This window comes from Heteronotia binoei, chromosome 2 (assembly GCF_032191835.1).
Source record: "Heteronotia binoei isolate CCM8104 ecotype False Entrance Well chromosome 2, APGP_CSIRO_Hbin_v1, whole genome shotgun sequence".
NCBI classification, from domain to species: Eukaryota; Metazoa; Chordata; class Lepidosauria; order Squamata; family Gekkonidae; genus Heteronotia; species Heteronotia binoei.
In genome coordinates this window covers 191,282,614-191,295,367 of record NC_083224.1, presented here as the reverse complement: position 1 = coordinate 191,295,367, position 12,754 = coordinate 191,282,614, and the positions used below count along the sequence as shown (strand labels likewise).

At 54.2% G+C, this 12,754-nt stretch overlaps 1 protein-coding gene across 1 annotated transcript in view; it reads left to right on the top strand.

Annotated features, from left to right (window-relative positions):
- Nucleotides 1-12,754, top strand: part of MAST3 (microtubule associated serine/threonine kinase 3) — a 77,894-nt gene that overhangs the window by 18,367 nt on the left and 46,773 nt on the right. The window lies entirely within an intron of this gene.

The window sequence follows — 12,754 nt, the reverse complement described above, 5'->3', positions numbered from 1 at the left end:
CTCAGGCCCTCCTCAGGAGGGTGAGGAACTCTCAGCCGTAGGTGGGGCTCACGCCCTGACTGCTTCCACTGGGTCGAGGTGGGTTGCTGGGTGGGTCACCCTATGCGTCTGAAGTTGCAGGAGGAAGTCTGAGCCCAGTCTGGCACCTCTGAGACCCACCCACCAAGTTTTGGTCTGGGGATGAGCCTCCCAGCGCACAGACCCTTCTTCTTCTTTGGAGCCAGGAAGTTCCCAGCCCGATCTGGCCCAGGCAGGTGGGCAGAGGGGGAGAGCAGGACCTTTGCCATCAGCTGCCTGGAGCTGTCCCATGGGTGCAAGGAGGGCCAATTTAGCGGAGGTTCTGGGGCTCCCTCTAAGCTGCAGAGTCTGGCGAGCGAAAATTCTACTTTGTGAGTGACTGGCATGAAAGTGGGGAGCTCCTGCCTCGATTATTGCGCTCTGGGGCCCTCCTTCCTGAGCGAAGACAAAAGGGTGTGAGCCGGAGGCTAAAAACCTGTGAGCTCACTCGGCTGAGAGGGAGCACTGGCGGCGGAGGGAGGAGGAGAAAAGGACCTAGGGTTGCCAATCCCCAGGTGGGGGCAGGGGATCCCCTGATTTGGAGACCCTCCCCCCGCTTCATGGTCGTCAGAAAGCAGGGGGAAGGGGAGGGAAATGTCTGCTGGGAACTCTGCTATTCCCTATGGAGATTTATTCCCATAGAAAATCATGGAGAATTGATCCGCGGGTATCTGGGGCTCTGGGGGGGCTGTTTTGGGGGTTAGAGGCACCAAATTTTCAGTATAGCATCTAGTGCCTCTCCCCAAAATACCCACCAAGTTTCAAAAAGATTGGACCAGGGGGTCCAATTCTATGAGCCCCAAAAGAAGGTGCCCCTATCCTTCATTATTTCCTATGGAAGGAAGGAATTGAAAAGGTGTGCCGTCCCTTTCAATGTGATGGCCAGAACTCCCTTTGGAGTTCAATGATGCTTGTCACAGCCTTGATCTTGGCTCCACCCCCAAAGTCTCCTGGCTCCACCCCCAAAGTCCCCAGATATTTCTTGAATTGGACTTGGCAACCCTAGAAGGACCTCAGGAAGCCCAGGAGTCTGCAAAGGGGCGCTGCGCCCTTCTGCTTCTTTGGGGAGGGGGGCGCGCCTGGCACTGAGGGCCACTCCTCTGCCCGGGGGATGAGCTCCCAGGAGGGGAGGGGGCGGTGGGGCGCACGGTGGGGTCCCCGGGGCGGGCCAGCGTCTCTGCGGGGCGGTGGAGCAGCAGAAGTGGCAGGCGGGCGCCCCCTCGTGGCCTGCGGGCGTCGCGCTCCCTCCCTGGGTGCCGGGGCTAGGCTGCTGCGAGGGAGGCGCCCGGCGGCTGGAGCGAGAATGGAGGCGCGGCGGCGCTACAAGCTGCAGCCCCCCTCGCTGCCCCTGGCCGAGTGAGTGCGGGGAGCCGGGCGGGAGGAGGAGGGGGGGGGCTCCGGTGACGTCGGGGAGCGGTTGCTAGGAGACGAGGGTGGGGGAGGGGCAGGCGGCAAGGAGGGGCTGCTGCTGCCTCCAGCCTCTCCTTCCAGAGATGCTGGGCCGTCTGACAGAGGCTTTCTGCACGTGCTCAGAGGCGCACGCACGCCAGGGCAGTTTGCAGTGCTCACATGGTGAGGTTTTGAGGGCCAGTTCCTCACGGTTTCCTCTGGCGGAGGATGTGGTTCATGGTGGTCACGCTAGGGTTGCCAAGTCCAATTCAAGAAATAGCTGGGGACTTTGGGGGTGGAGCCAGGAGACTTTGGGGGTGGAGACCCTACCCTGAACCCCCACTCGGCCCTGCACATGGGGCAGACCCCCAGACCAAGAGCTGTGCAAGCGGTGGGCTGGAGAGAAAACGGCAAGCAGCTGTCTGCAGTCCCCCTCTGCAGCTTCCAAGGGAGGACAGACCAAAGGGAATCCTGTCTACAGTTCTGGTCACCACACCTCAGAAAAGATATTCTAGCATTGGGGAAAGTGCAGAAAAGGGCAGCTGGAATGATTCAAGGGTTGGAAGACCTTCCCTATAAAGAAAGGGCTCTTTAGCTTGGAGGACATCGACCGCGGGGTGACATGAGAGAGGTTGACAAGATAATGCAGAGGATGGAGAAGGGAGAGAAAGAACAACTTTTCTCCCTTTCTCACAATACAAGAACTCGTGGGCGTTCAGTGAAATTGCTGAGCAGTCAGCCAGGTGGCAACTCCAGCCCAGGCATCTGTTGCTGTGTTAACAGGTCCCAGGATGCATCTCTGTGGTCTCACAGAGCAGAAAAGCAACTTGGGTTGGCCAGGGGTGGCTCTCAAGCCCCCACTGCCCCGTCAGCTGGCTTGGGGAAGGCCTTTCTCTCTTGAAATCGCTTCTCCAAGTTAAGCCAGCCGACAGCTTGGAGGATGCATTGAAAGTAGTTCCTTTCCCCCCTCCCCCATCTGTTTGTCTTCCTTCCTTCCTTGCAGCTCTCAAACATCTGACCTTCATGTCTTGTGGCTCTCAAACATCTGATGTTTACTCTGCGGCTCTTACAGTAGGGTTGCCAAGTCCAATTCGAGAAATATCTGGGGACTTTGGGGGTGGAGTCAGGAGACTTTGGGGGTGGAGCCAAGATCAAGCATAATTGAACTCCAAAGGGAGTTCTGGCCATCACATTTAAAGGGGCGGCAGTCCTTTTCAATTCCTTCCTTCCATAGGAAATAATGAAGGATAGGAGCACCTTCTTTTGGGGCTCATAGAATTGGACCCCCTGGTCCAATCTTTTTGAAACTTGGTGGGTATTTTGGGGAGAGGCACTAGATGCTATACTGCAAATCTGGTGCCTCTACCCCCCAAAACAGCCCCTCCCAGAGCCCCAGATACCCGCGGATCAATTCTCCATGATTTTCTATGGGAATAAATCTCCATAGGGAATAACAGAGTTTCCAGGAGACATTTCCATCCCCCCACCCCGCTTTCTGATGACCCTGAAGCAGGGGGAGGGCCTCCAAACCGGGGGATCCCCTGCCCCCACCTGGGGATTGGCAACCCTACTCTTACATTAAGCAAGCTTGGCCACCCCTGGGCTAGGAGCAGCTAGAAGGCAGTCCGGGGTTGCGTGGGGGACAAAACGGAGGGAATTCCTATGGCCAGAAGGCAGGTTCCCGCCCTTTTCGCACTTCGCCTGCTAGCACAATGGGGAAGTCAGTGCCAAAACCCAGCAGCTGAGTGCCTCACTCCACCCCCCCCCCCCCTTCCCTCAAATTCCTGGTGAGGGACCAAAATCCTTGTCCTGCAGCAGCTGGCTGTGCTCTGCTCTTTGCTGGCACCGCGACTGGAGCAAAATTGATTGCTAAACAGTTTCATACCAGAGAGGGCACGAAGCTGCTGCTGGCTCTGTTGAAAGAAGGCCAGGCCGGGGGTGGGCGGGGGGGAGAGAAGGCCAGAGGCCCCCTTGAGCCCACAAGGCAAGGGCAGGCCTTGAGGAAGGGCACCGCCTGTGGGGTTTGCATGTGGCACTGGGAAGTGCCGGCTCTGCAAAAGAAAGCAAAGTTTGAAGCCCCTTTGAGCGGGCGTGCCCAGAAAGCAAGTGGCAAAGGATGTGGAGGTGGGGGGGGGGAGGGTCAGGCTGTGTTTTGTTTTTAGCCTTTCCCAGGGTTAGCAAAACCACAGGATGCAAACTGAAGCCAGATGGGCTCGCTTGTTTCTCCCCCAAGTTCAGATGGGTGATTGGATCCATTCTCCCTCCCTGCACAGTTCATGTTGACTTGTGGTTCTCCTCTGGGTTCTTTTTGTTTTAGTGAAATATTCTAGATTGAGAAAGAAAATCAGCCCCCCCCCCCCAAATAGCTTATTCCTGTTTGCTAAGGTGGCCCTAAGAAGGGGATCCTAAGAGAAGGCGCCTGAGAAAAGCTGGCTATGAAGGTCAGAGGGGGGGAAGGAGGGAGAGAGAGAGGAAGGAAGGAAAGAAGGGAGGAAGGAGGAAGGAAAGAAGGAGGAAGGAAGGAGGGACGAAGTATGGAAGGAGGGAGGGAGGAAGTATGGAAGGAAGGAGGGAGGGAGGGAAGAAAAAGGAGGGAGGGAGGAAGTATGGAAGGGAGGAGGGAAGGAAGGAAGGAAGGATCCTCATCCTCAGGTTGGCAGCTTTAGGAAACAACCTGCTTTTGAGCAGTGGGGGTATTTCTGGGTGCATAAGGAGACTGTCCCCTCCTTTCTATTCTGTGTTGCCCAGCAGTGTTCTAAGTGCCTGAGTGGGAGAGAGGAAGTCTGTGCTCTGACACATTTCCTGTGTGTGTGTGTGCACATACAGCAAACCTAGGCCAACCGTTGCCATAGTGAGGCAGCCCTCTCCCCCTTGTCTTGCCGCTTGCGACCTCTTTGGACCTCCTGCAGCCGCCTTGCTCTGCTCTGGGGCTTTGGCCCGTTCAGGAGAACTGGCCCACATCAGTGTGGTTTGTGTGTCAAGCTTGCAAGCAGCAATGCATTTCCCCAGACTCACGGGCTGAATTTTCCGGAGGAATTTGCCAGCTAATTAAATTCTGGTTTGTTCCATTTCCCTGCCTTTGGTGTCAACAGATTATTTAAGTTAAAGGATATTTTTGCTTGTGAGGCTACATAACGGCTCCTCTTGGTTTAAGGGGTTCTTTTAAGTTTTTTTTAAAAATATATATTTTATTTTAAAAAAGGGAAAAATAGGAAGGTGACGAAGATGGTGAGGGGTCTGGAGACCAAGTCCTATGAGGAAAGGTTGAAGGAGCTGGGCATGGTTAGCCTGGAGAGGAGGCGGCTGCGAGGTGATAGGATCACCATCTTCAAGTCCTTGAAGGGCTGTCCTATAGAGGATGGGGTGGAATTGTTTTCTGTGGTCCCAGAAGGCAAGACCAGAACCAATGGGTTGAAATTCAATCAGAAGATTTTCCGGCTCAACTTTAGGAAGAACTTCCTGACCGTTAGAGCGGTTCCTCAGTGGAACAGGCTTCCTCCTCGGGAGGTGGTGGGCTCTCCTTCCTTGGAGGTTTTGAAACAAAGGCTAGATGGCCATCTGACAGCAAGGAGGATCCTGTGAATTTAGGGGGAGGTCTTTGTGAGTTTCCTGCATTGTGCAGGGGGTTGGACTAGATGACCCCAGAGGTCCCTTCAGATTCTACGATTCTGTGATTCTATGAAAAAAGATATACATTGAGCAAACAGTAAAGAGCATGAAAACAAATAGTCTCAATAGAGGCTAAAAGAAATGATAGTTTAAACTTGTTTGTGTTTATGTGGACACCATGAATGGCAAATTCCGCTGTTTGTACTCCTTGCGTGGCCTGCAGGAGTGTCTCAGTAGTTTTCCTAATACTATGGGGGGGAGGAGACTGGCTGAGGTAGGTGGGGGGTTACCTATCCTCCCTGAATGGTCAGACCGCTTTTAGCCCTGCTGGGTAGGCCATGCCAGCACCTGGGAGATTGTGAGAGCTTCAAGGAAGAGGCCTTTGGGTTGCTGCTTCCAGCAGATGGAGAACACAGAGAGACACACACACCCCCGCCGCCTGCACGGAGACTGTGCCCCACCCCAAGAAAAGGACCTAAGCCAGGCCCCCTGCCATAGAGTGGGGAGCAGGAAGGAGTCCTTAGGGGCTCAACCTACCAGGACCGGATCTGCATGTTTTTTGAGGGGGGGGGGATTAAAAAATGATGCCCCCTTGTGGGTCCATTCCATCTTATGGGCCCATAGAACAGAATGGACTCCATACCCAATTCAGCACCCTCCTCCAGTGGTGCCCGGGGCAAGTGTCCCCTCTGCCCCCCCCATCCGACCCTGCAATCTAAGGTTTGTTGAACAAAGCAGGAGTCAAGTGGCACCTTTCAAACCAAGAAAGTTTCAGTCAGAACCATTGTTCCCTCTAAGACGGGGGTGTCAAATGCAAAGTTTGGGGGTCGAATCAGGCCCCTGGAGGGCTCCTGTCAGGCCCCCTGAGCAACTGCCTGTCATCCTTCTGCATCACAGTGTGCTTTGCCAGGCTTCTCAATTGCACAGGAGCTACAAAGCAAAACCTCTGTTTTCTCCATTGCCTGAGGCTCCTTCCTTGGGGAGGAATAGCTTGCTTTGCCAGGCTCTCTCAATCGCACAGCAGAACTACTGAGCCAAACCTCTCTTCCTTCTATTGGCCGAGCACCCCCCCCCGTCCCCTGGGGAAGGAAGGAAAGAGCCAGAGCTTCCTTTGCCCAGTTCCCTCGATCCCATGGGAGAGATACAAAGAAAGCACCTTTAAGACCAATGAGTGCTAATGTTTAAGCATGTTTTAAGTTTTAACAATATATATATATTTGTGTTTGTCTGCTCCCTAATCTTAAATAGGTTCACACATGGCCTGGCCCAACCTGATACGACCCGGCCCATCAAGGTCTCATTTATGTCAGATCCGGCCCTCATAACAAATGAGTTTGACACCCCTGCTCTAAGCTGTAGAACCTTGTGAGCAAAAATGCTACTTTGTGAGCTGCTGGCATTCAAGTGGGGAGCTGCTGCATCCATTAGTTTGCCCCGGGGGCCATTTTTCCTGAGCTGAGACAACAATATGTGAGCGGGAGGCTGAAAAATTGTGAGCTGGCTTACACGGGTTCAGCTTAAAGGGAACACTGGTCGGAGCATAAGCTTTTGTATGCTAAAAACACACTTCTTCAGGTGAGGGAACAAGGTTTGTTTACTTCACGAACACCCCCCCCTTTCCCCCTAAGTGGGGATTCCTAGCACTTTATGTTGTTTTCTCTTCTCCCCCGTTTTACCCTCACAACAACCCTGTGAGGTGGGCGAGGCCAAGAGCGTGAGTGGCCCAGGGCCCCCTAGCCAGGGGGTGCATTTGAACCTGGGTCTCCCAGATCTCCCCCCTCAAGAGTTCCCTGCTGGCCCTTCCATACTCCTCTTGGCCTGGGACACAGGCAGAGCCGCCGCCCCCACCACTTCCTCTTCCAGGGGCTTCCAGTTGGGGGGGTTGCCAGCTCCAGGCGGGAGAACGGCCCCAGAGCAGCCGTTTCCTGGAGGGGAAGGGACCCGTGTCCCCGGAGCTCTGCAGCCCAGCAGCACCTGGAGGTTGGCACCTCCGCGAGCCCCCTCTCCCCTTTTGGCGAGGGGGCCGGGCTGTCGGGGCTGGGGAGGGCCGGGGCCAGCCAGGAAAGGCCCCGCGCCCTGGACTCTCGACGGGGCTTCTTCGGAGGGGGGGGGGGTCGAGGCCTGCTGGCCCGGGGGCGGAGCGGGGGGGGCGTGCTGGGCGGGGGGGGGGGTGGCTCCTGCTTCCCGCCCCTCGCGGCGCCCCGCCCCCCCCGTCCGGGCAGCGCTGCAGCAGGGGGAGGCCGGTCCGAGCGGCGATGGCGGAGGAGCCTGGCGGGGGGGACTCTCCGGGGCTGCCCCGGCCGCGTCTCCGGGGAAGGTACCGGCGGCGTCGGGGCGGGGCTGGGCTGGCCGGTGGGGGGAGCTGGCGGGCCTCCTCCTCGGGGGTCAGGAGGGGTTTGGCGTGGGGGGGGACTTGGGGGGGGCGCCGGGCTGCCCTCCAGAGAGGGGTGGGTGGGAGCGGCGACTTTGGGCCTGGGCCCGGGGGGGGGGGCGGGGGGCCGCGAGGGGCGGGAAGCAGGAGCCACCCCCCCCCCGCAGAGCACGCCCCCCCCGCTCCGCCCCCGGGCCAGCAGGCCTCGAACCCCCCCCCCCCCCTCCGAAGAAGCCCCGTCGAGAGTCTAGGGCGCGGGGCCTTTCCTGGCTGGCCCCGGCCCTCCCAAGCCCCGACAGCCCGGCCCCCTCGCCAAAAGGGGAGAGGGGGCTCCCGGAGGTGCCAACCTCCCAGGTGCTGCTGGGCTGCAGAGCCCCTCGGAAGCAGCCGCGCAGGAGGGGGGGTTGGACGGGGCGCGCCCATCAGCCCTGCCTGCCAGGCGAGGGCGGCCCGTTCCGGCTCCTCTGGCTTTGGGGCTGCGGCGCTGGAGGGACCGGGGATGCCGCCCGCCGCCTCTAGCCGTCCAACAAGATCCCCTCCCCAGCGCTCGCTGGCTTGGAGCCCTCTTCGTTGAGCCGCCTCACACCCTCCAAGGACGCGGGCGGCAGGCAGGAAACTTGGGCTGGGCTTGCTCCCGCCCGCCGGCTGCTCTCCTTGTGCCGGGAGGCTTTCCGGGAGGCAGGGAGACCCCTCCCCGCCCATCTAGCCCCCCTGGAAGCAGCACCCAGGAGCTCTGCGGGGGGGGGGGGGCACAACCAGCCCCTGCCCCCCTGCTGTGGTGGTCAGGAGGAGAATAGCGCTGGAACTGCTGGGGGTGGGTTTGCCCTTAGGCCTCCATGCGGGAGCCAGAGAATTGGATTCCAGCTCCTCAGAGCCTTTCTGCGGCGATTTCCGGTTTCAGAGTGGCTGAGAACCTGGATAAAGCAGGATTCAAGTGGCACCTTTAAGACCAACCCATTTTTATGTAGAATGTAAGCTTTTGGGTGCTCTTAAGCACACTTCATCAGACGAGGAATCCAGCAAGTGTGCTTAACCTGGATGTGCTAGTAAAAAACAAAAAGCTCAAGGTAGCCGCAGTGCAAGCACCAATCGTTTCCAACTCTGGGGTGACGTTGCGTTCACGTTTTCACGGCAGACTTTTTACGGGGTGGTTTGCCATTGCCTTCCCCAGTCATCTACACTTCCCCCCCCCCCCCAGCAAGCTGGGGACTTATTTTACCCACCTCAGAAGGATGAAAGGCTGAGTCGACCTGGAGTCGGCTACCTGAACCAGCTTCCGCCTGGATTGAACTCAGGTCGTGAGCAGAGGGCTGTGACTGCAGTACTACAGCTTTAGCACTCTGCGCCACGGGGCTCTTTTGGATGTGCTAGTAGTGAGGCCAAATTGAGTATGTGTTCCAGAACTCGAACTCAGAGGATTGTGAGGGGCAGTTTATTGATCTGCCAATCCTGATTGTTCAATTAATTTATTTTTTTTGGGGGGGGGGTTCTATTCCCCTCAAAGTGTGGCCTACCAGTTTTTTCTGGTTCCTGCCACTTCACCCCCCCCCCAAATGTTGTGAGATAGCCTTTCCCCTCTTGCTGAGGGCATCTTTTAGATGACCCCCCGCCCCCGCCTGGGGCAAGAGGCCGCCCTGTGCAAGAGGAAGAACTGCCATTTCCTGTTTCTGCTACAATAGGAAAAAACTGTATAAAAGTAACAACTGTTGATAAAAGTCTTGCTGCTCTATATTTTGAAACCAACAATTTATTATCAATATTATTGACAGAAAAGCACTACACGCGAGATGCCAGATTTTAACAACACGGGCAAAACTACAATAGAGGGTTGATGTTACCGCAGCAGCGGCAGCAATGGATGGGCTACTTCACTCTCCCTTTCATTTGCCTTCTTCAGGCTGCAGTACACTAGGGAAAGCCTTGAACTCAGTAATGGAACGCCCAGCATTTCCTTCACATTTATATTCAGACCCTCTCTAGCTTTTACAATTGTTGTATAGTTGGAGCCTCAGAGATCAGCAGTCTTCCATTTCGGGTTCCCCTTGGTCAGATCCAAAATGTCTCTGTGCTAAGCTCGACACGGAGACATTTCGAATCTATATAAATACAAATGTGAAGGAAATGCTGGGCGTTCCATTATTGAATCCAAGGCTTTACCTGGTGTACTGCAGCCTGAAGAAGGCAGATGAAAGGGAGAGTGACCTAGGCCATCCATTGCTGCTGCTGTAACATCAACCTTGTATTGTAATTTTGCCCATGTTGTTAAAATCTGGCATCTCGTGTGTTGTGTTTTTTTGTCAATAATATTGATAATAAATGGTTTGTTTCAAAATGTACAGTAGCAAGCCAAGACTCATATCAGCAGTTGTTGCTTTTATACAGTTTTTTTCCTTTTGTTAGAGTGTCGCTTTTCTGTACAGCCATCTCTTTCTGTGTAACTTCCTGTTTCTGCAGCTGTCGGAATGAGTCTGCAGCACCCAGCAGGCCTTTTCTGCAGTTGCTGGAGGCGGGGGGTGGGGGGTGCAGCTTGTCCAGTGACCTGGAGGCTGATTCATCTCTGCCTTCTTCGTGCCCCCCCCCCTCCCCCCAGCTTCATAGGCTTCTGTGCCTCCGCAATGCGGCCTCGCGCTCAGACCCCAGTCAGATCTTTGCCCTGCTGGTCTCCTGGGAAGTGTTCTGGCTGCTGGTCAGAAATGTGGGGAGCCAGTGACTGCTGGCTATCTGCACTTGCAAGGCCCGGAGGGACTTGCCGAGCTGCTATACCCTGCTTCGGGCCCCACCATGCCTTTAGGGGCCCCGGGCTGGCTCCCCCCTCACCCTGTTTCCTCCCTGCTTGCAGCCCTCCCAGCTTGCACGCACAGCCAGCCACTGAGCCGCTCTTTGCCAGACTTGCCTGGTGAGGCTGCTGCTGGCGTCATCACCAAGTTTGCCTCTCTCTGCCTCTCCCCTGCAGCTTTGTCAAGGGGGCTTTTAAGGAGGTGCAGGCTGCAGCGGAGGCCATGGGTGGTGGGGCAGGCACTCAGGCTCTGAGATGATTTGCAAGGGGGGCCCCCAAGATTTCGACTGCCTGGGGGCCTCCACAGGGTTCAATCCGGCACTGGATATGAACCCCAGTCTAGTTAGCTCTACGAACCCCTCCGCACTGTACTTCTCGCCCCCCCCCCCCCCCGCATTTCCTTGTAGTTATTTTTCCTTCTCTTGCCAGCTACATTAGCGTCAAAGTTGGCATCGTTCTGTACCGGGCGTTTCTGGGTTGAGATTAAAGACAGAAAATTTCCAGAAGTCACAAAAGAAAATGATGTTTTTCCAGATCTCTCCTCCCCCCAAGCCCCTTTACGTTTCTAGTCAGGATGACATCAGAAGTGTTTGGGGGTGGTCCTTTTAACTTTCTGAAGTCTCTGGTGATACTCCTGCACGCACATGTGCGCACACACACACACACACCCCTTTGCAAAGCAGATGAGGTTTTCAGAGGCAGATGGGGTTTATTTTTGTGGATTCTCTTTGCAAGGGGCCTCTGCTTTTACATTTTCATCTCGGTGCCCCACAGAAACAAGAATAAAGAGGCTGACGCTGTCCTGGTCAGCTGGTTTTTAGAGCATGACCTGTAACACACACACACCCCAACCCCCAATCTAGTCTAAGCATCTAGGTCAGGAATACCAAGCTCATTTGTTGTGATCTGATAGAAATGAGACTTGGCCAGCCCAGCCCACCTGTGCCATAAAATGTAATGCCAGGTAGCAGAGTTATAAACTTTATTTTTTTATTTATTTCTGTAGATTTATAGGCCGCCCTTTCCCATAGTGGGCTCAGGGTGGCTTCCAACACAGTAAAACAATTAAAACTAACAATAGGCAATCTAACAGATAAGTAATAAAATCAGACAGCTAAAACAGATTAAAAACAGTTAAGCCACAGCTCGAGTTAGTTGTAAAGGACACAGGAAAACACAGCGTTTTTAAAAAAAAAAAAAAAAACTTAAAAGAAAGCATGCTTAAAAGATTAGCATGCTTGTGCAATGCTTTGCTTATTTAACAGTCTCTGATAACTCACACCTCTTGCTCTGAATTATTGCATCAAAATCTGGAGACAACGTCTGTGTTGTAGTAATCTTGAGTAGGCTGTTCAAGTCTTGTTCAGGTGTGTATCTGTAAGCTGCAAACCTACTTGTGGTTTATTGACATTCATTACGAAAATTTCATGGTTGATGCTTTAAGCCTAAGACCCAGCAGAAAACATGAAATAGCTGCATTGTGAGCCAGTGTACATAAGTTGCTTCATGTGCTGGTCAAGAACATGTGAAGGCACCATGACCCTGATTGAGTGCTATGTGTTTGTTTACAAAAATATAGTCTTCCCCAGAGAAATAACTACAATTCCTATGAGGCAGTGCAAGAATAGACAGACAGCAATACATAGTGATCAGTATGAGCCAATTTATCTGGGAAGCCTAGATTTAAAATCCTCAGTCTATAAAGGAAATGTGCTGGGTGAACTTGGTCTGGATACACACTCCCAGGCTAACCCACCTCACTGCTTTGTTGTTATTCCTCATCTAAATAGTTCACATTTCTTTCCTACTGAGAAAGACTGGATCATGAAGGCATGAAAACAATGAAAAGGGGGAGGCAAACAAAGTTGCACTCAGGAGAGCCCTGGTATAATGAGCCAACAAAACTCTGTCTGTCTCTCTCTGTAGCAATGCAAAAAGCTCATACCTTGAATAAAATTTTGTTGGCTTTAAAGGTGCTCTGTATCTCTCCTGTGTGATTGAGGAAGGGGGGGTCATTTTAGCAAAGAGTTCTGTATGAATTCACCTGGGTGACTGATGCCATGAGGGTCTTTGAATTTCTGTTACTTGGCATTGGAGGTTTCCGCTCTGGAAAGAGCCTCTTGCTGCTCATCTGGGGCGAGTAAAGATCCCTTCCTGGTCATCCTTGTCAAAGGAGCATAGGTGCTTCTTTCAAGGCTCAGAACAAACATTTCTGGGGTGTGTAATGTAGAAGAGCTGCTAGCTATTGTAACACTGCGGGGGAGTTTCTGCCCAAATAGCTCTCTTCCTTTCCACTGCAGCTCTCTTCCTTTCCACTTCAGCTTCAGCACCGCCCTGCCCTCCGCAGCCTCTCAGTTGGCAAAATCAAGGTGCTTGTGCTGCGGCAGCATCTGGGGCAGCAAGTTGCAGCTCATTCTCAAGTCTTGGGCATATGGGTGCTGCTTCTTAGAAGGAATGAAGATATTTAGAACACCCTCATCTTTTCTGGTTATTGACTTGCAGTGATCGCAGGCAAGAGAATGTCTAGAGGTGGTTGGCCCTTGCCTGCCTCT